Raw genomic sequence first — 26,127 nt, 5'->3', positions numbered from 1 at the left:
ATGAACCTAGCAAAAAAGCCAAGCAAAAAATAAGTGTGGGATTGCACTTTTTTTGCAATTTCACCGCACTTGGAATTTTATTCCCGTTTTCTAGTACATGACATGGTAAAACCAAAGGTGTCGTTCAAAAGTACAACTCGTCCCGCAAAAAATAAGCCCTCACATGGCCAAATTGACAGAAAAATAAAAAAGTTATGGCTCTGGGAAGGAGGGGAGCGAAATATGAAAACGCAAAAATGAAAAAGGGCCGCGACTTGAAGGGGTTAAATACCGCTGTTGTGATTGGTATGTAATGGGGTTAATCTGCCCCAGTTGCAAAACTGGGTGGGGCCGATAGTCTGGGCATCGCCGCCGCTATATTCTTATTCAACAGCGCTGTTAAAAAGAGGCACTGAGGAATAAAGCGCCTTAATCAATGCTGTTAAAAGGCGCAGCGGCGGTCATTAAGGGGTTAAAACAATAAAGAAAAACAAAAACACCGCTCCGGTCACTGCCGCATCTGAGGCAATCGGCTCCTAACTGGTCACGGTCCGATCAGGAGGCTGCGGAGCTTCAGAAAATCACTAAGGCTACTTTCACACTTTTCATCGGTACGGGGCCGTCGCTAAGCGTCAGCGCAATGTACTGACGTACGTTGTGCAAATTCGGCACAACGTGGGCAGCGGATGCAGTTTTTCTACGCATCCTCTGCCCATTCTAAGTCCCGGGGAGGAGGGGGCGGAGTTCCGGCCGCGCATGTGCGGTAGGAAATGGCGGACACGACGTACAACAAAAAAGTTACATTGAATGTTTTTACGTGACGGTCCGCCAAAAAAAGACGCATCCAGTGCACGACGGACGCGACGTGTGGCCATACGTCGCGATCCATCGGCAATACAAGTCTATGGGGAAAAAAACGCATACTGCGGGCACATTTGGAGGATCCGCTTTTTCCCCAAAACAAAGCATTGCGACAGAGGCGAAACGACGCGAGTGTGAAAGTGGCCTAATAAGTCCTCAAAACACTCGAGGATCGGTTTCCTGGAGCGATTTCCTCTGGAAACCTCCGCACACAGGTACAGCAGCACAACGCGGCCTCCAGGGGACGGCTCCGGGACAGATGGCTTCAGGCTTTCCTGGAGTCTTTGGGACGCGTCAGTTCAAACACGCAGCGTGACCGTGACCGTGACCGTGACCGTGCCCCTCCGCCCCGAGCCTCTATACCCTGCCTATGAGGACGGTTCCATCATTTGTACAACCACATGTGACTCCTCCGGCAGCAACTGGAGTCTGACCCCGCCCACACACGTGACTACTAGCCACATGCTCATGACATCATCAAAGGGCCGTCAGCCGCTGACTATCTGGATCTCTCCGGCCCCGCCCCTCGTAAAAGCCACTCCCCTATGTAGCCATGCCCCGCCCTCAGGTCAGCTGACCCCCAACCAAGCTGTGAGTGCGGCTATCAATAAGGAGCGGAGCCGGGCGCCCTGTCAGGTGAGGTGGACGGTGCGGGAGTCGCAGGCCGCCTGGCCGGTGTGGTACAGGCCGCTCAACAGGAGCCGTGTGTGCGCTGTGTGTACGTGTCCGCGGGGCTGTCTGTGCTGCAGTCACGTTACCGGCACTTTCCTCAGGTAGGTGATCCGCAGGCCCCGGGGCAGCCGGTGTAATGCACCGTTATACGTGTGACAGGAAAGTACGAGGGGCAGTGTGTGTGTGTGTGATGTATGTATGTATGTGTCTGGTGGTGTGTGTGTGGTAGTATGTGTGTGTCTCTGGTGGGGTGTGTGTGTCGTGGTATAAGTGTGTGTGTGTCTCTGGTGTGTATGTGTGTCGTGGTGTGTGTGTGTGTCTCTGGTGTGTATGTGTGTCGTGGTGTGTGTGTGTCTCTGGTGTGTATGTGTGTCGTGGTGTGTGTGTGTCTCTGGTGTGTGTGTGTCTCTGGTGTGTATGTGTCTCTGGTGTGTATGTGTGTCGTGGTATGTGTGTGTGTCTCTGGTGTGTGTGTGTGTGTCTCTGGTGTGTGTGTGTGTCTCTGTGTGTGTGTGTGTGTGTGTGTGGTGGTATATGTGTGTGTGTGTGTCTGGTGTGTATGTGTCTGGTGGTGTGTATGTGTCTGGTGGTATGTGTGTGTGTGTCTCTCTGTTGGTGTGTATGTGTGTGTGTCTGGTGGTATGTATGTATGCGTGTGTGTTTGTGCGCGCAGTGTTGTGTGTGTGTATAGTGTGCAGTGGACACGGACTGTCAGGGGCAGACATCACCTCTGATCTGCAGGTGTCTGCCCTCTTCCCCACAGACCCCAGATCTGCAGAGGTGTATACCCCCAGGTGTGGAGCGCCCCCTCCTGTGAGGATGTGTAGTGGCTGATGAGCTGCGGTACTGACCAGTCATCACTACACACACAGATACACCTATTGCTGACACTACAGCCGCAGGGCGTCCCGTCAGCAGGTTACTCATCCGCTGTCCTGAGCGTGCTTTCTCTTGGCGTTTATACACCTGTTCAGTGACCCCTCAGGGTTTATATGCATCGGAGTGTCCACCTTCACATGGCACACGCCTAAACGTGATGCATGTTCGCTCTGTCAGCACCATTCTAGGTTATTGCCCCATTGATGCATGTGTCTGAATCCCATTTTGTGGTGGGCCCAGACATAAGCCCCTGAACAGGTGCCTGACAGCAATTTGAAGGCACCCTCAGTATAGATAGTATGGCCATGCTGACACGTTGCAGGTTTACAAAATCACATTGCAGATAAAATATCCTCTCTGTACGGATTTCACACCTGCAGAGCTCATTTCTGTGCAGGTTTTCATTGTGTATTTCATCTTGTTGAATACTTAGTAAAAGAGCGAAATCTGCAGCTATCATCTGCACATCTAAGACAAAATCTGCAGCGGAAATTTTCGGTACTGTGCCAACATTGCCTAAGTACGTGACCCGGGACTCCGGGGCCATCCTCCCTAGTGATCGTAGTGTTGCCTCCTGTGGAGGATCGATAAATGTTTTTGTGTCATAGTCTCCAGTTGACATCCCTTTTGCCAGTAAAGTGAAGGCTCCCAGCCCTTGTGTATGGCAGTTCTGGTACATGGATGAGGGATTAGGTTACAAGTTTTTGTTCTTATTTGTGTCCTGAGGAATCTTTTTTGCATCCGTGGCCAGATAAACTTTTATTTATAATAGGATGTTTGCATGTTCTGCGCAGGCGAGTCACTGCTGCTGAAGTAACAGCGACTCGCTGGCACCTGCGCAGAACAACAATGAGGCCAGAGCCTATAAATGAGCTGAAAATGTGTGTGCAATCATGTTATTTCAGGCAGCAAGCACAGGATTCCCGGGCCACTATTACACATCACACGTCAGGGTGGCAGATGAACACCAGACAGTTTTCTTCTTTCAGGCACTGCACACCCCAGAACCTGGAAGAACTCATTACCTTAACAGATTCAAAGATGAGTTTTCAACAAGAAGACCCCAGCTATGAGGCATACATGTAGGACTAGTAGAATTGTTCAAGTCACCTGTAAGCCCATACTAATAGCTTACAAATGTCCCAAAAGGTGACAGATTCCCTTTAAAAATCAGTTTAATCTATCAGTGAACCCGAAGAGAAAGGGAAGTGCAAAACCCAAAAAAATAAAATGTAAGATATTTTATTCACAATGAATTAAAAATAGAAATCATCATAATTGTACTAAAAGGGAATTTAAACAAGGCAGAGTGAGCTCAAAGCAATCCATAGCATGAGTGTAAAAAGTAAATCGAATACAAGTCTCAATAATATGTAAAAATCAGGTAATACAATAAATACAGTACAACCGTGCATCAGCAGGCCCTGGAATGTAGGATGAAAAGTTTCACAAAATATGCACAGGGCTGCCTACAAAGTGAAGGTATATAAACCACTAAAGTGCACATATATGGCCCCCAAAGTATAAGTATGTAAAGTATATAGATAGGAATCCTATACAGTATACTAGTGCATACGATCTATACAAAAAGGATCTACTAAAGATGCAAAGCTGAATCAAAGTAAAGTGCAAGTGCATTAAGATAGAGTAAATATAGCTATAGGGAAACTATAGATATATTGGGGGATGCCAAATATGAAAGTATTAAGAAGGCAGCAACACCATGTTGTATTACCTGCACACCTGTGGATTGCCGTGAGGAGGAAAACCCCGACGCGCGTTTCGCGACGTAGCTTCTTCCTGGGGGTCGTGGTAGTGAGGGGAACGCAGTGCCAGCTTTTTAAATGCAGAGGTAATCATGGCGCTAGCGTCCATCAGGCACAGAACAGGAAGCGGCGGTGGATTAAACTTATTGTCAGGTAAGTTACCATCATCTTTGTAACGTAAGTTACTATATTGTGTTGTAACGTAAGCTACCATGCAATGACCCCAGAGTACACAGACAACACGCAGATAGCACATGAAAGCCATCCGTGGGCTTGTTTTACACGGACCCATAAATGTGTATTGACCTTTGTCATCTGCACTGCCAGTGTTAAAAAAACCAAAAAACAAAAACAACCCACGTGAGCAGCATAATAGATAATAGTACCGTAATTGTTACTTGTGATATAGCTGCTTAAAGGGCTTGTCTAGCCATGGGGTATGAGTCCGCAGTCATTCTATGTGACTGCAGATTTGTGCATCCTCACAGCGTGCCCTGCATGCTGCAAGGATTCTGGGGTGCGGGCATTGGGAGTGGAGGGTCATGTGACCACAAGTGTGCGATTTGCATATATGCTGTCAGTGCCACCTAGCTCCTATAAATATCATACCTAACATAAACATTTCAATGTTATATTTGCAGAATGCAGAAAAACCTCTTCTATCTAATATGTATATTGGGTTTCTTCGGTGAACCCTTGGCATTGCCTACAGCTTAGTGCACCATTACACGGATTTGCATGTAATGACCAGTCCCTTATCTTGATTGACAGCTCTCTTGGTAAGAGCAAATGTCGCCGTTTCTGTGCTTGCGCACTGACACTGTGGAAGCCCAGCAGTGTGTTCAGTGTCGGTGCGGGCTCGCGCACAATGTGACTGTGGACGCACACTGATGCCTGGCTCAGCATTTTGTCCCCAGTGTATCTGATGGGAAAGTTTTCACATGTCTTATTTTTTTGTTGCAGATTTTTAAGGTTACTCTGCACTGAAAAACTGAGTAAATGGTACAGGCCACATGAGTGGGGTGTTACAAAGCTCTGGAATAAGTCTGTGCAGATTTTTGAGCTTGCCTTGTAAGTTAGGCCGATCGGAGGCTGTTTCTTGTGTCCTTGTGGAGCAGTTGGGCACAGAGGAAGGACTATGTGTCTTCTCTAGACCCCCTGTTCCCGTCTGTTGTCAGTTCTTCACTGTATTGTAGCCGTGCCCAGATCTGGAATAATAATTACTACACCGTAACAGTGCTATACATGTGACTTGCTGACTAACGCTAGCAGTGTGTATTATATTGACTGCTTTCCCTGCTGTCATTACATCTATATGAGGCTTCATTCAGATGTCGGTGATTATTCATGTAAGCAAACAATGGTCCAAGTGTCGCCAGTGCTCATCGTCCGAGCGTCGCCAGTGTTTCATCTGTGGTTTTTCACATATGAAAAAATAAATTATAAAACTTTTCCTATTCTTTGCAATGTTAATTATGGATACACACGGACTGAAGACTGATGACATCCGTGAGCTGTGAGCAATTCTCACGGACCCATAAACTTGTATGGGTAATTTTGATCCGTGACGCGGTTCAAAAACAATCATGTCGCTGTGATTTCTTTTGCGGACACACAGTAGACATGTGAACAGTCTCATTGACTGTAGTGGATACATGTTCTGCCCATGAAAAGCAATGTCTGACCAAGGCTTTAGTTATTTACCATGGCTGGATTGTGTGCAGTTAGGTTATGTCAGCAATGCCAGGTTGTATGGAGGAGATGCATCTTGTGATCAGCCTTTCCTGCTGCTGCTATTATTGATCTGGTAGTAAACATCCTTGGTACAGAGAAAACAAGCCTTCCTCCTCCCAGCTGCCAAGAGCAGAATCCTACTTGTTACTTGTTTAGATTTTGGTCTATATTATTGTACTATACACTATGAGAAGATGTCGATGAAAAACTCTACTCAAATAACATGTTCTTTTACTTTAGGAGCTTTTTAGTTTACCTATGCCATGTTCTTACATTTCTTCTGTGTTGAAGGTGACTAACACACATTTTATAATAACACTGCTCAGGGTCCTTGTGCAAGGACAGCCTATGAACCTTTAACTTTTAAAGGGAATCCGTCAGCAGGTTTTTGCTATGTAATCTAAGATGAGCATAATGTAGATGCTGAGAACCTGACTACAGTGATGTCACTTACTAGGCTGTGTGTTGCTATTTCAATAAAATCAGGAGATTATCATTACTGGATTCAGTGTCTCGTGCCTCCTAGTCCCACCCCTGATTAGCAGGTTTCTGTCCATGTACAGTATACACAAAAAGCTGCCAATCAGTGGTGTTGGCGGGTTATACAGGGCATAGCATTCAGTACTGCTAGATCTGCAGCACTGAAAACGGATTGTATAAAAATGTCATCCACCAGTCCAGCAAGTAACACAGCTGAAATCAGGGTCTCAGCCCCTACATTGTGCGGTTCTAGGATTCCAAACCCTGGTGAGGGATTTCTTGTTTTCTGCCCAGTCTATTGACGTGGAGTCTTGCAGGGTGCAAGCTAGTTAGTACAGTTGTCACAAGAAATGTACGGTATGACACCTGCATGATTTCTACTGTTCACACCTAGTGTTAGATCAGGCAGGAAAATTAAATTAGTGACACAATTGCTTTAGGCTATGTGCCCACGTTGCGGATTCGTGTGCGGATTTTTCCGCACCGTTTTTGAAAAATCCGCAGGTAAAACGCGTTTTTTGTGTGGATTTCACCTGCGGTTTTACACCTGCGGATTCCTATTGAGCAGCAGGTGTAAAACGCTGCGGAATCCGCACAAAGAATTGACATGCTGCGGAAAATAATCCGCAGCGTTTCCGCACGGTATTTTCCGCAGCATGGGCACTGTGGATTTGGTTTTCCATAGGTTTACGTGGTACTGTAAACGGCATGGAAAACTGCTGCAAAGCCGCAGCAGCCAATGCACTGCAGATCCGCAGCCAAATCTGCAACGCGTGCACATAGCCTTAAACTCTTTCATGGGAGTGTGCCTTTTGCTTGCTCTGCTGAGTGGCAGTGTTTGTATACACATCCAGGAATGCAACACCTGGGAAGCGCTGGCTGCATTGTACAGTGTATTGTATTTGTATTGTTCAGTGGTCATGAGAGCTGCACATGCAAACATTTGGCTAAGGCTACGTTCACATTTGCGTTGTTGTGTGCTGCGTCGGCGACGCAACGCATGCAAAACGCTGCGTTTTGTGACGCATGCGTTCATTTTTATAGCGCAAAAAAATGCAACAAGCAGCGTCCTCTGTGCCCTGACGCTTGCGCCCAAAAAACGCACGCGTCACAAAACGCAACAAAACTCATGTGCATGCGCCCCCCATGTTAAATATAGGGGCGCATGGCGTATGCGTCGCCGCGGTTGCGCTCGACGCACCGCAAATGTGAACGTAGCCTTATATCCACCATGTGTAATAAGATCTACACTTCGGATTGGGGTCTACATGGCGACATATGTTGCATGATTGCAATTCTCAGAAAGTGGCGAGACCAAAAACATTTGTGCAGCTTGCTGTCACACAACTATTTTGTGCTGTTAGTAAAACAATAGCTAAATAGCAGTTGAGTTGCATGCCACTTGCATTGAAGTGTATGGCATGTGAGTCCTGTGTGACCATTGACACAAAATCCAGCGCAGTTGGAAGTCTGACACTCTTTATTGCAGTAGATCGTAATGTGACACCATATTAATAGATGCAATGTCGCAATGCAACACATCTCGTCGCCATGTAGCCTGACTGAGCCTGGCAATTAGCTCTTCCTTCCAAGGCCCTTCCCCCATGCACATGCATGCACTGCTCAGCTGAATGTGCACAGCTTGCTATAAGGGGAGTGGGATGAACCTCATCTCCCAAGAAGAGAGAGGATCAGGCATGTTGAAATCTAAGCAGCCCAATCTGCCACTGGATGAGTGGGTGGTAACCCGAGCAGGGATAGTTGCCCAAAAAGGGGTGGAATCCCAAAAGGAGGTGGTAACCTGAACAGGGGTAGTTGCCCGAAAAGGGGGTGGAATCCCAAAAGGGGGCGGGGTCCCAGAAAGGGGTGGAATCCCAAAAGGGGGCGGTAACCTGAACAGGGGTAGTTGCCCAAAAAGGGGGTAGAATCCCAAAAGGGGGCGGAGTCCAAAAAGAGGCGGCGGCGAATGTGCCATTGGACTTTAGCCAGGAGCAGCAAAGTTCCTACTATACCGGACCATGCTATACAGTGGATAGCTCGGTCGGTGAACTTACACTACAGAGTCCCTTCTGGTTGAATGGAGAACACATGATGAGACTGATAGACCCAGGCAGTGGAGTGTCTTTGCTGAGGACCCCTCCTGAACGCACTAGGTCGCCTGGGATAGGGACAAGAGTGAATGACACTGGTGGGGACGTTAAAAGACGTTTGACAGCCTGCCTTTACATTGACGTGACTGAGAGGTGCACGTACCACGAAGTGGAGGTAGTCCCGGACTTACTGTACACTATGGTAATAGGTAGGGACTTGGAAGCCCTATGGGATTGGTGGGTAAAAGGGAAAGTCTCTGTAGAAATAACTTGTATGGGAGGTATTAATGTGGAGAATGCACCCCCTGGAGGTGACAGTCCTATGGTAGGCATGACCAAGGAAAATGGTGAACTGGCCCATCTTAGTGACACGGCGGTGGCAGTAACACCTCCAAAAACTGACAGGTCAGACATACAGGTGACCAGAGGAAAAGATGCCTCTGCCCAACTTGCTGACCTGAGGTCCCCTGAAGTGTACTACAATTTGACTGTTATTGATGTGGTTGTTAAACAGAGTGGAGCTGACACCCAGATAGTGACTTGGGGGGAATGGGGGTGTGTGACACAGACTCCGGGGGTGACTGTGACTCTGAGGAAGTAAGGGAGTACAGTTAAGAAGAGCCCCACAAGAAGGGCAAGTCCTCCCGTCGCTGGAGAAGAAAAGGGTGCAAAGAAGTTGTACCAGTTGCACGTTGTGAAGAAGTGAATGAAGGAAAAACATTGTTTTGCTTGTGCTTTTGTTCAGGATGTGGATTCTCTTCCAGACTGTACCAGGAAGATGGATTCATTCATGTTGCCCGTAGCAACCGTTAGGTTGGAGTCGGATGACCGACAAGATGATAGCGCTGGAGGCGAAGAAAACCTGGAGAGCGCTGTTGGAGTGACAATCCACGGAGGTCATGAGGAACTGACCTGTTGTAAACCCACGTCTGCTGTGACAGAGAGGGGTAAAATAGCGGAGTCTGGTGAAGGCTCCGTAGTACCTGATGCAGAAGAGCTGGGGTACCCGGATACCCAAGAGAGGGTTGGCGATGCCATTGCTGAATCCCAGGTGAAGTCAAAGGGTGCAGAAGTGGAGAAGGCCACCAAAGAAGTGGGGCCTGAAGCAGATACATCCTCAGGTGATGAAAGCTCAAGCAATCCAGAGGATGGAGGAAGCGAGCTAAGGAGGGTCCAGGAGTCTGTGGATACTCGGTTAAAGCAAGAGGAGCTTCGGAGACAGGCTGCTGAGTGTCGTGTGGGTGCCTTAGAGAAAGAGGTGGCGGAGCTCAGAGGTCGCCTGGAAGAAAGCCAGTCTATGAATGTAACAGCCTTGAAGAAGATGGAGCAACAGGTGTCTATCCTGGCCAAACATGTGGAAGCTGGTGACATTCAGAGGAAGTTGGCTCTGAAAACTGAACAAGATGAGTGTCTAATGACAACAGGAGAGAAAGAGACTTCTCTTTTTAAATGTCAGGGAGTCTATGCATGAAGGGTTCAAGAAGGCTGTGGGGGCGTGTAAGGTGAACTGGACCCCGGAAAATAGTCTGTTAGTGATACTGTCCACAACTGATGTCACAGCGAAGAGAGTAGCTACATTGAGTGACATGCACTTGAGATATGTGTGTACAAAGTGGACGGCCCAATTGAGGAATGAAGATGCTGCTAACGGCTGGAGCATATGAGGAAAGCTAGGAGTCTTCAGGAAAGTGTAATACAGGTGCCCGTCTCTATGGTGAAGAAAGTCATCAGAAGGAATGGTCAAGCCTTGCTAGAGATGGTGGGTATGTCTGGAGTGGTGAGGTTGAGAATACCAGGTGTCCATGAAGACCAGTTACCCCGGGAAAAGGGTATGGTCCCCTTCTTCATTGTGGGAACAGAAGAGAGTCTTGGAAATGTACAGACTCTGCTGCAATATCGTGTGGCATATCTAAGAGAGATGGAGCAGTAAAGGCTTGAAAGACTACGCCTTACAGTACTGCTGCGCCCAATTGATAGAACTGTTGACAGCCAATGACACTCAACAAGACTAAGATGCCGAGAAAATTGAAGTGGCAGTTCTATTCCCAGTATGAGACTGAGAGGCCTGGACAGTAGCCCATATCGAGTGTTAGACTGGCCAGACCCAGACCAGACAGTAGGCTCGACTGTAAGTGGGTCTCATGACCGCACCAACCGTGGGTGGCGGCCATGGAGAGAAAGGTTAGGAAATGATACGTACTGTAAAAATGTGGTGACTAAAGGTCTGGTGATGCAGACGGACTGTGACTTAAGGACTAAAGCTCAAGGCCTACATGTTGATCGCTGGGGGCAGGAAAAACCTAACAAAGGTATGATGATGAGGAATGAGGGCTCAAACCTGACTGAGAGGGTCCTCTCGACTGGTAGGACAAGGTGATTTGAGTACCTGGTCTTGAGACCCCTGGTTTATGACAAATTCAACCCCACAAGTTTGAACAGTGTGGGGGATATGTGATGCAGTGACCCCTGTTACAGGTAGGGGGCGCTTCATGGTCTTCCCAGGATACGCACGGAGGCGTATTGAGGCCGTGAGAGTGCATGGCTGTTGCCGCATAAATATGATGGTGAGACAAAGTCCGGCATTGTTGTGAATGGCCGGTATGTGTGTCACAGAGGAAGATACTCTGCGCTCTCAGCTTAAAGCAATGCAGTTGTTCCGGGACCTGTAGCCCCACAAATATAGTTGTTGGTATAATTATGAAGGGAGGCTGGCAGGGCTAGTTATGAGGGATGGGCGGGTCGAACTAGACACACACGTACGTACGTACGTACGTACGGAAATGGTTACAACCATATCATGTGACTGTGGGCTGGTCACATGGTCTGAGTGTGGACCTGAATGGTCTGTGCTGTAGGTCCTGAAGAGCCTATGTGTTGGGAGTGCTATCTCCCTGAATAGCACATGGTGGGGCTTTGGACCTGGTGGCCAGGGGTTTTGGACGAACGTCCTGAGTAACATAGTAACATAGTTAGTAAGGCCGAAAAAAGACATTTGTCCATCCAGTTCAGCCTATATTCCATCATAATAAATCCCCAGATCTACGTCCTTCTACAGAACCTAATAATTGTATGATACAATATTGTTCTGCTCCAGGAAGACATCCAGGCCTCTCTTGAACCCCTCGACTGAGTTCGCCATCACCACCTCCTCAGGCAAGCAATTCCAGATTCTCACTGCCCTAACAGTAAAGAATCCTCTTCTATGTTGGTGGAAAAACCTTCTCTCCTCCAGACGCAAAGAATGCCCCCTTGTGCCCGTCACCTTCCTTGGCATAAACAGATCCTCAGCGAGATATTTGTATTGTCCCCTTATATACTTATACATGGTTATTAGATCGCCCCTCAGTCGTCTTTTTTCTAGACTAAATAATCCTAATTTCGCTAATCTATCTGGGTATTGTAGTTCTCCCATCCCCTTTATTAATTTTGTTGCCCTCCTTTGTACTCTCTCGAGTAGCACCTGGACAGGCCACACGCCTGTGTGTTGGATGGTCCCAGGTGGGGACGGACGTCCTGAATAGTGCACTGTGCAAAGCTTCTGTGTTGGGAGGTCCTGGGAGTAGGACTGGATCCCTGAAGAGCACAGAGTGACCATGGACCTGGACGGTCTGTTTTGGAAGCTCCTGTGAATGGAGACTTCCTGGAAGCACCTGGAGAGACTGTGGTCCTGGATGGTCTGTGACAGCTTTTGTGTTGGATTTCCTGGGAGTAGGACGTCCTGAAGAGCACATGGGAACAAGTGTATGCAGAGTCTGTGATGGCTCTGTGTTGGGGAAGCTACAGTCTTTCTGTGGCTCTGGACTTGCTGATGTGTGCCAGCCAGGCAAGTTGGTGAACCCCGTAAGGCAGCTTTCCCAGGAGAGAGGACTGACAAGGAGTCAGTAGGTGGAGCAGGAGCTCCCGTAAGGTACCAAAGACTGTTGGTGCTTATGATACTCTATGAATTGTGCAGTCACCCACGGCAACTGGTCAGATAAGGATCGGCGTGTTTAGTGTCGCACGCTAATGATGTGAAGCCTGATGTAAAGACTGTCCATCTGTTGTTGGTTTTGGTGGTTTATGCTGTAAGAAAATAAACCCACATAGACTGTTTAAGTGAAACAACGTGCCTGAGTGCTTGAATCCTGTGCCAAGCGAGTGTCCCCCAACACACGCAGTGAGCGCAACCTCAAAATATATATATTACATACCGTATTACATTTACATATATTTATATTACAGTATTTTTTTTTACTATAAGACGCATCGGACCGTAAGACGCATCCCAAATTTTCAGAAGGAAAATAGGGAAAAGAATGTGTCAAATGAGAGTCTGTCTTACAGTCAGAATTCAGCTTACCTGGGGGGGTGGGGGGTGGGATAGCACAGGTAGAGGAGTAGTCACAGGGGTTGTTCGGTGGTCCAGGCTGGAGCGGTGGCCTCCGGGTAATCCCATCCCAGGCTGGTGCGGCGGTGATGCTCTGGAGTTCCCGGTGGTTACGCCGGTATTTTGCGACAGGTGCGGCAGTGATGCTCTGTGGTGTTGCGGGGCTCCAGCGGCATTTTGTGAAATCCAGGAGGCCCCCGCAGATCCATTGCTGCGATGCTGTGGCCTCCGGGAAAATGGCCACCAGGGGCGGTGCATGCTCAGATTCAGCTCTCACAAAATGCCGGAGGAGCCCCCCGCACCACAGAGTACCAGCCTGAGAAGGGAGGCTGCATCGCCCTACAGCGTCGGACAGGGACCGCTGCCACAGTATTTTGTAAGTATATTCTGACTGTAAGATGCACCCCCATTTTCTCCCAAAATTTTTTGGGGAGAAAAGTGCGTCTTATAGTCTGATAAATGCGGTGTATATATATTTTTTACATTTTAAAAATTACAAAAAGCAATATGGACCAATGCAAAGGTTTGGGCAACCTTTATGTTGTAGTAACACCACCTTTTGAAAGTATCACAGCTTGTAAACGCTTTCTGTAGACAGCCAAGAGTCTTTTTAAATTCTTATTTGAGGTATTTTCATCCATTCCCTTCCTTGGAAAATTCCTGGGTCGTCTTGCATACGCTCCTGTTTTGATGTCTAGCCACAGATTTTCAATGATGTTCAAATCAGGGGACTATGAGGGCCATTGTAAAATCTTCAGCTTGCACCTTTTGAGGTAGTCTATTGTTGTTTTTGACTTGTGTTTAGGATCATTATCTATTTGTAGAAGCCATCCTCTTTTCAACTTCATTTTTTTAAAACATGGTGTTATGTTTGCATCAAGAATTTGTTGAAATTTCATTGAACCCATTCTTCCTTCCACCCGTGAAATGTTCCTGGTACCATTGGCTACATCATAACCCCAAAGCATGATTGATTCACCCCCATGCTTATTGGTTGGCGGGATGTTCTTTTCCTGAAATTCTGTGCCCTTTTTTTACACCACACATATCTTTTGATCATTGTGGTCAAAGAGTTCTATTTTAACCTCCTCGGTCTACAGGACTTTTTGCCTAAAATACAAATGAAATGTGTCATCTTTCACTTTAGGCCTTTTTTAGAGATCATTTCATCTTCAACTTGCTTAATTGTTCACTATGTCATTTTGACATGGTGTGCCCAAACTTTTACATGCAACTGTAGCTTCATGCGGTTTATCCTAGAGTTTTAATGCTTATGTTTGAATTTTTAAACAGAATTGCATTGAATGTTTTCTTTATCTCAAACGAGTATTCTATTTATTTCTCCTATTGTATATTTAGTTTCATGCCTGCAGAAGATTTCGGTTTCATTCTGACTCGTATGTTACCAAACTAAAAGTGAAACAAATGTTTCTTAAGACGGGTTTTCCCACATTCCTCCACCCTATGGTTCAAAGTACCCACTATACGTGCCCACTCGGACACCACCCCACACATCAGATTATTGGAAATTGGCTGACAGTCACCTAATGTGTATTACCACACTTTCATCCTGCAGGAGCCATTTTATCTGTGTAGCATTGGTCCCAAAGATGGGCTATATACAGTACAGACCAAAAGTTTGGACACACCTTCTCATTTAAAGATTTTTCTGTATTTTCAGGACTATGAAAATTGTAAATTCACACTGAAGGCATCAAAACTAAGAATTTACACATTTGGAACTACCGTATATACTCGAGTATAAGCCGACCCGAGTATAAGCCGACCCCACTAATTTTGCCACAAAAAACTGGGAAAACTTAATGACTCGAGTATAAGCCTAGGGTGGAAAATGCAGCAGCTACTGGTAAATTTCAAAAGTAAAAATAGATACCAATAAAAGTAAAATTAATTGAGACATCAGTAGGTTGTGTTTTTGAATATCCATATTGAATCAGGAGCCCCATATAATGCTCCATAAAGTTTGATGGGCCCCATTAGATGCTCCATATTAAAATATGCCCCATATAATGCTGCATAAAGAGTAATAAGGGCCTCATAAGATGCTCCATAGAGATATTTGCCCTATATAGTGCTGCACAAGCGTTATGGCCCCATAAGATGCTCCGTACAGTCACTTGCCCCATATAGTGCTGCACAAGTGTTATGGCCCCATACAGATGCTCCGCACAGCTACTTGCCCCTTATAGTGCTGCACAAGTGTTATGGCCCCATACAGATGCTCCGCACAGCCACTTGCCCCATATAGTGCTGCACAAGTGTTATGGCCCCATAAGATGCTCCGCACAGCCACTTGCCCCTTATAATGCTGCACAAGTATGGCCCCATAAGATGCTCTGCATAGTCACTTGCCCCTTATAATGCTGCACAAGTATGGCCCCATAAGATGCTCTGCACAGTCACTTGCCCCTTATAATGCTGCACAAGTATGGCCCCAGAAGATGCTCTGCACAGCCACTTGCCCCTTATAATGCTGCAGCAACAAGTATGGCCCCATAAGAAGCTCCGCACAGCCACTTGCCCCATTTGCTTTTGCTGCCATAAAAAAATCATACTCCCCTCTCTTCGCTCAGGACCCCGGCACTTTTACCTGCTCCTCGTGCGGCTCTGTCTTCGGCACTGACGTTCAGCAGAGGGCGCGCACTGACTACGTCACCGCGCCCTCTCACCTGAGCGTCACTACTGAAGACAGTCCGGTCCGAGGAGCAGGTGACTATCGCGCAGCGCAGCGCTCCCCCTCCCCGTATACTCACCTGGTCCTGGCGCTGCGTCCCTTCTTTTTCCCCGGCGCTGCATCTTCTTCCTGTATTGAGCGGGCAGCGTTACCGCTCATATACAGTAATGAATATGCGGCTCCACCTCTATGGGAGGTGGAGCTGCATATTCATTTCTGTAATGAGCGGTGCCAAGTGACCGCTCAGTACAGGAAGAAGCTGGGGCGCCGGGGAAGAAGCAGGGACGTCCAGGGACCGCGCCGGGAGCAGGTCAGTATAATTACATATAATTACACCCCCCGCACCCCCTCACCTGCCGTCCCCCGGGTATGACTCGAGCATAAGCCGAGAGGGGGACTTTCAGCCCCAAAAAATGGGCTGAAAATCTCGGCTTATACTCGAGTATATACGGCATATACTTAACAAAAACCGTGTGAAACCACTGAAAATATGTCTTACATTCTAGGTTCTTAAAAGTAGCCACCTTTTGCTTTGATGACTGCTTTGCACACTCTTGGCATTCTCTTAATGAGCTTCAAGAAGTAGTCACCGGAAATGGTTTACACTTCACAAATGTGCCCTGTCAGGTGTAATAAGTGTGATTTCTTGCCTTATAAATGGGGTTGGGACCATCAGTTGTGTTGTGCAGTAGTCTGGTGATACACACCTGATAGTCCTACTGAATAGACTGTTATAATTTGTATTATGGCAAGAAAAAAGCAGCTAAGTAAAGAAAAACGAGTGGCCATCATTACTTTAAGAAATGAAGGTCAGTCAGTCCGAAAAATTGGGAAAACTTTGAAAGTGTCCCCAAGTGCAGTTGCAAAAACCATCAAGCGCTACAAAAAAACTGGCTCACATGAGGACAGCCCCAGGAAAGGAAGACCAAGAGTCACCTCTGCTTCTGAGGATGATTATCCGAGTCACCAGCCTCAGAAATCGCAGGTTAACAGCAGCTCAGATTAGAGACCAGGTCAATGCCACACAGAGTTCTAGCAGCAGACCCATCTCTACAACAACTGTTAAGAGGAGACTTTGTGCAGCAGGCCTTCATGGTAAAATAACTGCTAGGAAACCATTGCTAAGGACTGGCAACAAGCAGAAGAGACTTGTTCTAGCAGCAGACACATCTCTACTACAACTGTTAAGAGGAGACCAGTGGAAATCTGTGCTTTGGTCTGATGAGTCCAAATTTGACATCATCGTCGCTGTGCCCGTCGCTGATTGGTCGAGGCTCGACCAATCAGAGACGCGGGATTTCTATGTCGATACTGTGCCTGTTGCTGATTGGTCGAGGCCTGGCGGCCTCGACCAATCAGAGACGCAGGATTTCCTGGACAGAGAGACAGAAAGACAGACAGACGGAAAAACCCTTAGACAATTATTTATATAGATACTAGATTGTGGCCCGATTCTAACGCATCGGGTATTCTAGAATATGCATGTCCCCGTAGTATATGGACAATGATGATTCCAGAATTCGCGGCAGACTGTGCCCGTCGCTGATTGGTCGAGGCAACCTTTATGACATCATCGTCGCCATGGCAACCATTATGAAATCTACGTCGATACTGTGCCCGTCGCTGAATCAGAAACGTGGGATTTCTACGTCCTTTATGACATCATCGTCGCTGTGCCCGTCGCTGATTGGTTGAGGCCTGGCGGCCTCGACCAATCAGACGCGGGATGTCTGCGTCCTTTATGACATCATCGTCGCTGGCGGCCTCGACCAATCAGAGACGCGGGATTTCCAGGACAGACAGACAGACAGACGGAAAAACCCTTAAGACAATTATATATATACTAGATTGTGGCCCGATTCTAACGCATCGGGTATTCTAGAATATGCATGTCCCCGTAGTATATGGACAATGATGATTCCAGAATTCACGGCAGATTGTGCCCGTCGCAGATTGGTTGCGGCAACTTTATGAAATCATCGTCGCCATGGCAACCATTATGACATCTACGTCGATACTGTGCCCGTCGCTGATTGGTCGAGGCGAATTCGCGGCAGACTGTGCCCGTCACTGATTGGTCGAGGCAACCTTTATGACATCATCGTCGCCATGCTGTGCCCGTCGCTGATTGGTCGAGGCCTGGCGGCATCGGGTATTCTAGAATATGCATGTCCCCGTAGTATATGGACAATGATGATTCCAGAATTCGCGGCAGACTGTGCCCGTCACTGATTGGTCGAGGCAACCTTTATGACATCAGTCGCCATGGCAACCATTATGACATCTACGTCGATACTGTGCCCATCGCTGAATCAGAAACGTGGGATTTCTACGTCCTTTATGACATCATCGTCGCTGTGCCCGTTGCTGATTGGTCGAGGCCTGGCGGCCTCGACCAATCAGAGAGGCGGGATTTCCAAGACAGACAGACAGACGGAAAAACCCTTAGACCAATCAGCGACGGGCACAGCGACAATGATGTCATAAAGGACGTAGACATCCCGCGTCTGATTGGTCGAGGCCTGGCGGCCTCGACCAATCAGCGACGGGCACAGTATCGACGTAGATGTCATAATGGTTGCCATGGCGACGATGATGTCATAAAGGTTGCCTCGACCAATCAGCGACGGGCACAGTCTGCCGCGAATTCTGGAATCATCATTGTCCATATACTACAGGGACATGCATATTCTAGAATACCCGATGCGTTAGAATCGGGCCACAATCTAGTATATATATATATATATATTGATATCCACTAATAGCTGTTCTTCCTGGGGAAGCTGCCGAGCCCTGCATATTTTACTGCAGTAACTAAGGCTACTTTTCACACATCAGGTTTTCGCTGTGAGGCTCAGTCCGGCTAAATCTAAAAAAAATAGGATCCAGCGAATGTTGCCGCAGGATCCGTTTTTTCCCCATAGACTTGTATTAGTGCCAGATGACATTGCGTTTCGTCCGGTTTTCGCCGGATACGGCAAATCTGCCGTTTCTGGAAAAAATGTCCATAGCGCAGGGTTTTTTTTAGTCTCCGGCGAAAAAGCCGGAAGCGCTTCCTGCTGTTTTCTAAAATGAAAGCCTATGGGACCCGGAAAGATTCCAGTGCCGCATTCCAGTTTTTTTTTAAACTGCGCATGCTCCAAATTTTTTTTATCCAATTATCTGGATATACTAGTCGGATCTGTCGCATCAGTTTTTCACAATCTGCGCTGGATCCATTTTTTCCAACATTTGCCGGATTGTGCCTGATGCAAAAAACCTGATGTGTGAAAGTAGCCTTAGGTGTTTCATGGAGTTCATTCACATGAATAGAGCGTGTGTTAGGGTATGTGTCCACGTTCAGGAAACCCTGCGTGTTTGACGCTGCATAGAGACGCAGCGTCAAACATGCAGCGTCCAGATGTTACAGCATAGTGGAGGGAATTTAATGAAATCCCGTCTCCACTATGCGTGGTAACACGCATCCGGCGCTCCTGCGATTCCGGACATGCGGCGCGTCTTTTTAGATTGCAGCATGTCCGTATACCTTGCGGCGCCGCTGTGCCGCCGGAAGGTATAACACAGGGCCCTATGTGTGGGGTGCGATAATTCCGGATGTTGTGCAATGAACACATCCGGCATCATCGCTCCTCCAGAAGGGGCGGAGCGAGTTCGCCGCTCCGTCAAAACCGCCGGCCATCCTGAATGTGGACACGTACCCTTAGAGGCTCCATAAAACCATCATCAGAGGTCCCATCTGATGGGGGGAAACAGCAGTGTATGCAGCTTTGTTCTCCACTTTTAAACAATGGCGGTCAGTGAAGTCTGTCATGTCATTAGGATTCGTTCTATGATCATAATCATGCTTTTATATGTGATATAGAAGCACATTAATGATCCATCTACAGGTCCTTCTCAAAAAATTAGCATATAGTGTTAAATTTCATTATTTACCATAATGTAATGATTACAATTAAACTTTCATATATTATAGATTCATTATCCACCAACTGAAATTTGTCACGTCTTTTATTGTTTTAATACTGATGATTTTGGCATACAACTCCTGATAACCCAAAAAACCTGTCTCAATAAATTAGCATATTTCACCCATCCAATCAAATAAAAGTGTTTTTTAATAACAAACAAAAAAACCATCAAATAATAATGTTCAGTTATGCACTCAATACTTGGTCGGGAATCCTTTGGCAGAAATGACTGCTTCAATGCGGCGTGGCATGGAGGCAATCAGCCTGTGACACTGCTGAGATGTTATGGAGGCCCAGGATGCTTCAATAGCGGCCTTAAGCTCATCCAGAGTGTTGGGTCTTGCGTCTCTCAACTTTCTCTTCACAATATCCCACAGATTCTCTATGGGGTTCAGGTCAGGAGAGTTGGCAGGCCAATTGAGCACAGTAATACCATGGTCAGTAAACCATTTACCAGTGGTTTTGGCACTGTGAGCAGGTGCCAGGTCGTGCTGAAAAATGAAATCTTCATCTCCATAAAGCATTTCAGCCGATGGAAGCATGAAGTGCTCCAAAATCTCCTGATAGCTAGCTGCATTGACCCTGCCCTTGATGAAACACAGTGGACCAACACCAGCAGCTGACATGGCACCCCACACCATCACTGACTGTGGGTACTTGACACTGGACTTCAGGCATTTTGGCATTTCCTTCTCCCCAGTCTTCCTCCAGACTCTGGCACCTTGATTTCCGAATGACATGCAAAATTTGCTTTCATCAGAAAAAAGTACTTGGGACCACTTAGCAACAGTCCAGTGCTGCTTCTCTGTAGCCCATTTCGGCACCTGTAGCCCATTTCCTGCACACGCCTGTGCACGGTGGCTCTGGATGTTTCCACACCAGACTCAGTCCACTGCTTCCTCAGGTTCCCCAAGGTCTGGAATCGGTCCTTCTCCACAATCTTCCTCAGGGTCCGGTCTCCTCTTCTCGTTGTACAGCGTTTTCTGCCACATTGTTTCCTTCCAACAGACTTACCATTGAGGTGCCTTGATACAGCACTCTGGGAACAGCCTATTTGTTGAGAAATTTCTTTCTGGGTCTTACCCTCTTGCTTGAGGGTGTCAATGATGGCCTTCTTGACATCTGTCAGGTCGCTAGTCTTACCCATGATGTGGGTTTTGAGTAATGAACCAGGCAGGGAGTTTATAAAAGCCTCAGGTATCTTTTGCATGTGTTTAGAGTTAATTAGTTGATTCAGAAGATTAGGGTAATAGGTCGTTTAGAGAACCTTTTCTTGATATGCTAATTTATTGAGACAGGTTTTTTGGGTTATCAGGAGTTGTATGCCAAAATCATCAGTATTAAAACAATAAAAGACGTGACAAATTTCAGTTGGTGGATAATGAATCTATAATATATGAAAGTTTAATTGTAATCATTACATTATGGTAAATAATGAAATTTAACACTATATGCTAATTTTTTGAGAAGGACCTGTATAAAGGAATCTTATGCTCAGTATCACGGATGATGCTTGGTAGATCCAACAGATCCCATCACTGCCACTAGTTGTCAAGGATAACAGCCGGTAGCGGGGAGGCACTCAGATCCCACCGCTGCCATTAGTTGTCAAGGCTAACAGCCTGTGGGGGGTTGCGCAGATTCCACCACTGTCACCAGTTTGTCAGGGAAAGGCAACTCCTCTGCCTCCAATCTTCAGGACAATTACGCAATTGACTGACGGGTGACTGATGAGCCCATGGCTGCTTCCACTACTAGACGGGCCTTTTATTGGGGAACTCGCAGTGACTTTATAGCTCCACAATAACAAAAAGAACTTCTAACTTCCATTACAAATTGTTTATACAGGCCGATTGGACACCCGTTACAGTTATCTTTATGGAGGGAAGCACTCTGATTAGGAAAGTGGAAAACTCTCGCAGCAAATCTATGTCTTCCAGAAGGAACAATGACAACCACCCAAACCCTTATTTCTATTAGATCAAGATTACACCAACATACCTCTGCTTCCTGAGCTCATGTGGGGGCTTATTGTGGGATGAGCTAGGTAGGTTAACCAATTATGAGGGTATGTGTCCACGTTCAGGATTGCATCAGGATTTGGTCAGGATTTTTCATCAGTATTTGTAAGCCAAAACCAGGAGTGGAACAATTAGAGGAAAAGTATAATAGAAACATATGCTCCACTTTTGCATTTATCACCCACTCCTGGTTTTGGCTTACAGATACTGATGTAAAATACTGACCAAATACTGATGCAATCCTGAAAGTGGACACATACCCTTAGTTTCCCAACTTTCAGGATATTTTCACTCCTGGAGGTCCCAGGTGGTAGATATTGTCGTCATGTTTCCTATTGTGATTTTATCTTTCTATAAAGATGAAACATGACATGGATGTCATAATCCCTTGTACCGATATATTAAAGGGAACCTGTCACCCCGTTTTTTGAGATTGAGATATAAATACTGTTAAATAGGGCCTGCGCTGTGCGTTACTATAGTGTATGTAGTGTACCCTGATTCCCCATGTATGCCGAGAAATACATTACCAAAGTCGGCGTTTTCGCCTGTCAATCAGGCTGGTCTGGTCAGGTGGGCGTGTTCACAGCGTTCTTTTCTTCCCCAGGTTTCCGTTGGTGGCGTAGTGGTGTGCGCATGTCCAAGGTCCGGATTCCCTGTGCCCACGTGAAGACACAGCGCGCGATCTGCGCTGTCATTCCTTTCATCGGTGCGGGCGGCCATCTTCCTGGGGCCGCGCGTGCGCAGATGTAGTGCTCTGCTGCACGGGGCTTCAGGAAAATGGCCGCGGGATGCCGCGCGTGCGCAGAAGAGATCGCGGCGGCCATTTTCCCAAAGCCGAGTTTGCATCTCGGCTTTGGGAAAATGGCCGCCGCGATCTCTTCTGCGAACGCGCGGCATCCCGCGGCCATTTTCCTGAAGCCCCGTGCAGCAGAGCACTACATCTGCGCACGCGCGGCCCCAGGAAGATGGCCGCCCGCACCGATGAAAGGAATGACAGCGCAGATCGCGCGCTGTGTCTTCACGTGGGCACAGGGAATCCGGACCTTGGACATGCGCACACCACTACGCCACCAACGGAAACCTGGGGAAGAAAAGAACGCTGTGAACACGCCCACCTGACCAGACCAGCCTGATTGACAGGCGAAAACGCCGACTTTGGTAATGTATTTCTCGGCATACATGGGGAATGAGGGTACACTACATACACCATAGTAACGCACAGCACAGGCCCTATTTAACAGTATTTATATCTCAATCTCAAAAAACGGGGGTGACAGGTTCCCTTTAAGTTGAAGGGTTTAGAATGGCCTTGCAGTGATGAGAGTGAATGCGTTATGTTCGTCCCTTCGCTATGGCACTGAAAATATATCTTCCATAAATATTGGATCGATGCAAACCCAATATTTATCACTGACCACTGGCTCCAAAGTGTCTAAAATCCTTTAAACATAGGATGCTCCTGTACTTCCCTGCCTCTGAATAAACAAATCCCAGCCTGTTTCTGATTCCCAGAGGAGATCTCCTGTTTTAATTACCTGGTTACTGCAGGAGGTCACTACTTCAATGGAGGTTGAACTGTCGCCTCTCTCTCACTTCCCCAGTTATAATTAATCCCATATGGTCAATGTGAAGTCCTACTTCAACGGAGGTTGAAGTGTCATTTCTTTCTCATTTCCCCAGTTATAACTAATCCTATCTGTTTGAGGTGAGAGTGATATGTCTCCCCTCCAGAGATGCCTTTTTGGATTTTCATTTTTCTCTATGATATTAAAACCTGCAAAATCCTGAGGTTGTACATTTTGTCCAGAGTCTTAAAGGGAAACGGTCAGCAGGTTTTTGCTATTTAAAGGGAATCTGTCACCTCAATTTTGCCCTATAAGCTGCGGCCACCACCATCAGGGGCTTATCTACAGCATTCTGTAATGCTGTAGATAAGCCCCCGATGTAACCTGAAAGATAAGAAAAGCAAGTTAGTTTATGCTCACCCAGGGGCGGTCCCGGTGCGGTCCGGTCCGATAGGCGTCGCGGTCCGGTCCGATGGGCGTCGCGGTCCGATTCTGGCACCTCCCATTTTCATACAATGATGTCCTCTTCTTTGTTGGGAAAGGTCAGAGAGGCCCGGCGCCTGCACACTGCAGTACTTTGCTCTGCCCTCGACAGGGCAGACAAAATACGCCTGCGCAGGAGCCACGGCAGGAAGCAAAGAAGAGGACTTCATCGTATGAAGATGGGAGACCCCGGACCGCTACGCCCATCGGACCCAAACAGAATTGGGACCGCCCCCCAGGTGAGTATAATCTAACGTGTTTTTCTTATCTTTCAGGATACATCAGGGGCTTATCTACAGCATTACAGAATGCTGTAGATAAGCCCTTGATAGCGGTAGCCGCAGCCTAGAGGGCAAAATTGAGATGACAGATTCCCTTTAACCTGAGAGCAGTATACTATAGGGCAAGATAATGGGATTACTAGGATGTGTCACTTATTGGGCTGCGTGCTGTAGTTTGAATACAATCAGTGCTTTATCAGCAGGAGATTATCACTACTGGACTAGGTTTCAGGCACTGCAGTCAGGCTAATCTATGTAACCCCTCCCCCACCACTGATTGGCAGTTTGCTGACAATGCACAGTGTACACAGGAAGCTGCCTATCAGTGTTGTGGGCTGAGTCCTACACAGCTCAGCATTCTGAGCACTGCTACATGTAAAGGTACCGTCACATTTAGCGACGCTGCAGCGATCTAGACAACGATCCCGATCGCTGCAGCGTCGCTGTGTGGTCGCTGGAGAGCTGGTAACCAGGGTAAACATCGGGTTACTAAGCGCAGGGCCGCGCTTAGTAACCCGATGTTTACCCTGGTTACCAGCGTAAACGTAAAAAAAAACACACTACATACTTACATTCCGGTGTCTGTCCCCCGCCGCTGTGCTTCTCTGCACTGACTGTGAGCGCCGGGCGGAAAGCACAGCTGTGGCGTCACCGCTGTGCTCTGCTTTCCAGCCAGCGCTTACACAGTACAGAGAAGCAGAGTGCCGGGGGGACAGACACCAGAATGTAAGTATGTAGTGTTTGTTTTTTTATACATATATATAAATAGCAAAAAGGGAAACCTAAAATATAACATTTAATAAATACTAATTAAAAAACTATACGACACAACAATACATATAATGACAAACTCATGTATTGACCAACAGGTCAATCAGACAGAGAACTGATAAACAGTCCAAAGAGAAAAAAAAAACAGTAGTAAATTTGGAACCCTACACAACCTTCAGGGCTTATTATCGTAATATGCACCCAGTCAAGTAAAGCAGAGGAAACCAACATAACAAGTATATACTACTGTGAAAAAAATATAACTTGAGGTTCTATATAAGGTGAACGGGGAAAATACCACTATCTATCACCAATAAGAAACCTTCAAATACATAGGGATACACATAAAGCTATTGGAACAATCTCACCCAGATGTGATGCTGCAGCATATTGAAATGTGCTCCCCATGTCAAAATCAGAGTCCTATGGATCAGGTTCCGACCATCTAAGATCCGTTGGACTCCCGGACCACTTCCTGCGTAAAAGACCACCTCCCTCCGCGTTTCATCTCAGGGAAGAATCCTCAGGGGACACGGCAGTCAGTACGTGGTCAGGATTTGATGGAGTGCTCAACCGAGACAAAAAATCTCCAGGGAGCCTCTCAACAAACCACCCAAGAATGGCGTCTCTTTTATATGGTACTCCTATCAGGGATAATGCCTATTCCTCCAGAACAGCTGAGATTCAGCCAATCAATCCTGGGCCTATAACCCACATACAGCGGTCCAACTAACCTCATTGGTGAATCAGGGTTAATGGCGGCGGCATGAACTCCACGTGGGATACACAACAATGAGGGTGTGTGTTAGGTACACTTCCGTCTCTCAGTGAAGAGCACGCACCTCTGACTCAAAACAATGAGTCATGGACATGCGCAGTGACTCTGGAACGCAAGCGGCATTAGTGTTGTCGGAGCGTGCGCATCCGCCTCAACATAGTGAGTCACAACCCTGCGCCTGGAACGCAAGCAGCGGCTAGTACATTTCTGCCCAGGCGCGCACATATGACTCACCAGAGTGAGTCACAGCCATCCGCCCGTGCTACAGACAGGAGGGGGGCGTGGATCACACTGTGGCTAATGCAAATACCAGGTTCACAGTTCTGACGTAAGGTGTGATCAACACCCTGATGGTACTGCATAAATCAATAGTCAGTAGAGATCCACGCAAGCAAAGCTCACCCACCGCTTCTAAGTTCGAGCCCACCCAGCATAATATTATAAAAAACGGCATTAGCAAAAAGTTCTATTCCCTTAGTATTTTATAATATAAGACACATCGTACCATTTAGTGCCATGCACAAAAAATTGGAAACATCCTATTATATGTCTTTTAACCTAAGGGGAATATAAGAAAAAAAGTGTCGTGACTATTACGTGGGGGATTCACTTTATAAGGAAGGCGGACCACTGAGTTTGGGAAATAAGCACTAGGCTGTTGTGTCTTACCAAAGAGAGAAAAAATAATTAAAAAAAACTAAAAATTCCTCTCTTCTCAACTTAGGGCTCCCAGGT

General features: G+C 47.0%; 1 protein-coding gene across 1 annotated transcript in view; it reads left to right on the top strand.

The window, feature by feature from the left end:
• The first annotated feature begins 1,407 nt into the window (after positions 1-1,407).
• ALS2 (alsin Rho guanine nucleotide exchange factor ALS2) overlaps positions 1,408-26,127 on the top strand; it is a 155,501-nt gene continuing 130,781 nt past the window's right edge. Inside the window, exon 1 of the mRNA XM_069733565.1 lies at positions 1,408-1,476. The gene's annotated coding sequence lies outside the window, so the exon portion shown is untranslated. The remainder of the gene's footprint in view (positions 1,477-26,127) is intronic.

This window comes from Ranitomeya imitator, chromosome 7, assembly GCF_032444005.1.
Source record: "Ranitomeya imitator isolate aRanImi1 chromosome 7, aRanImi1.pri, whole genome shotgun sequence".
Lineage (NCBI taxonomy): Eukaryota > Metazoa > Chordata > Amphibia > Anura > Dendrobatidae > Ranitomeya > Ranitomeya imitator.
The sequence above is the reverse complement of the archived record's forward strand: the minus strand, read 5'-3'. Positions and strand labels throughout refer to the sequence as shown.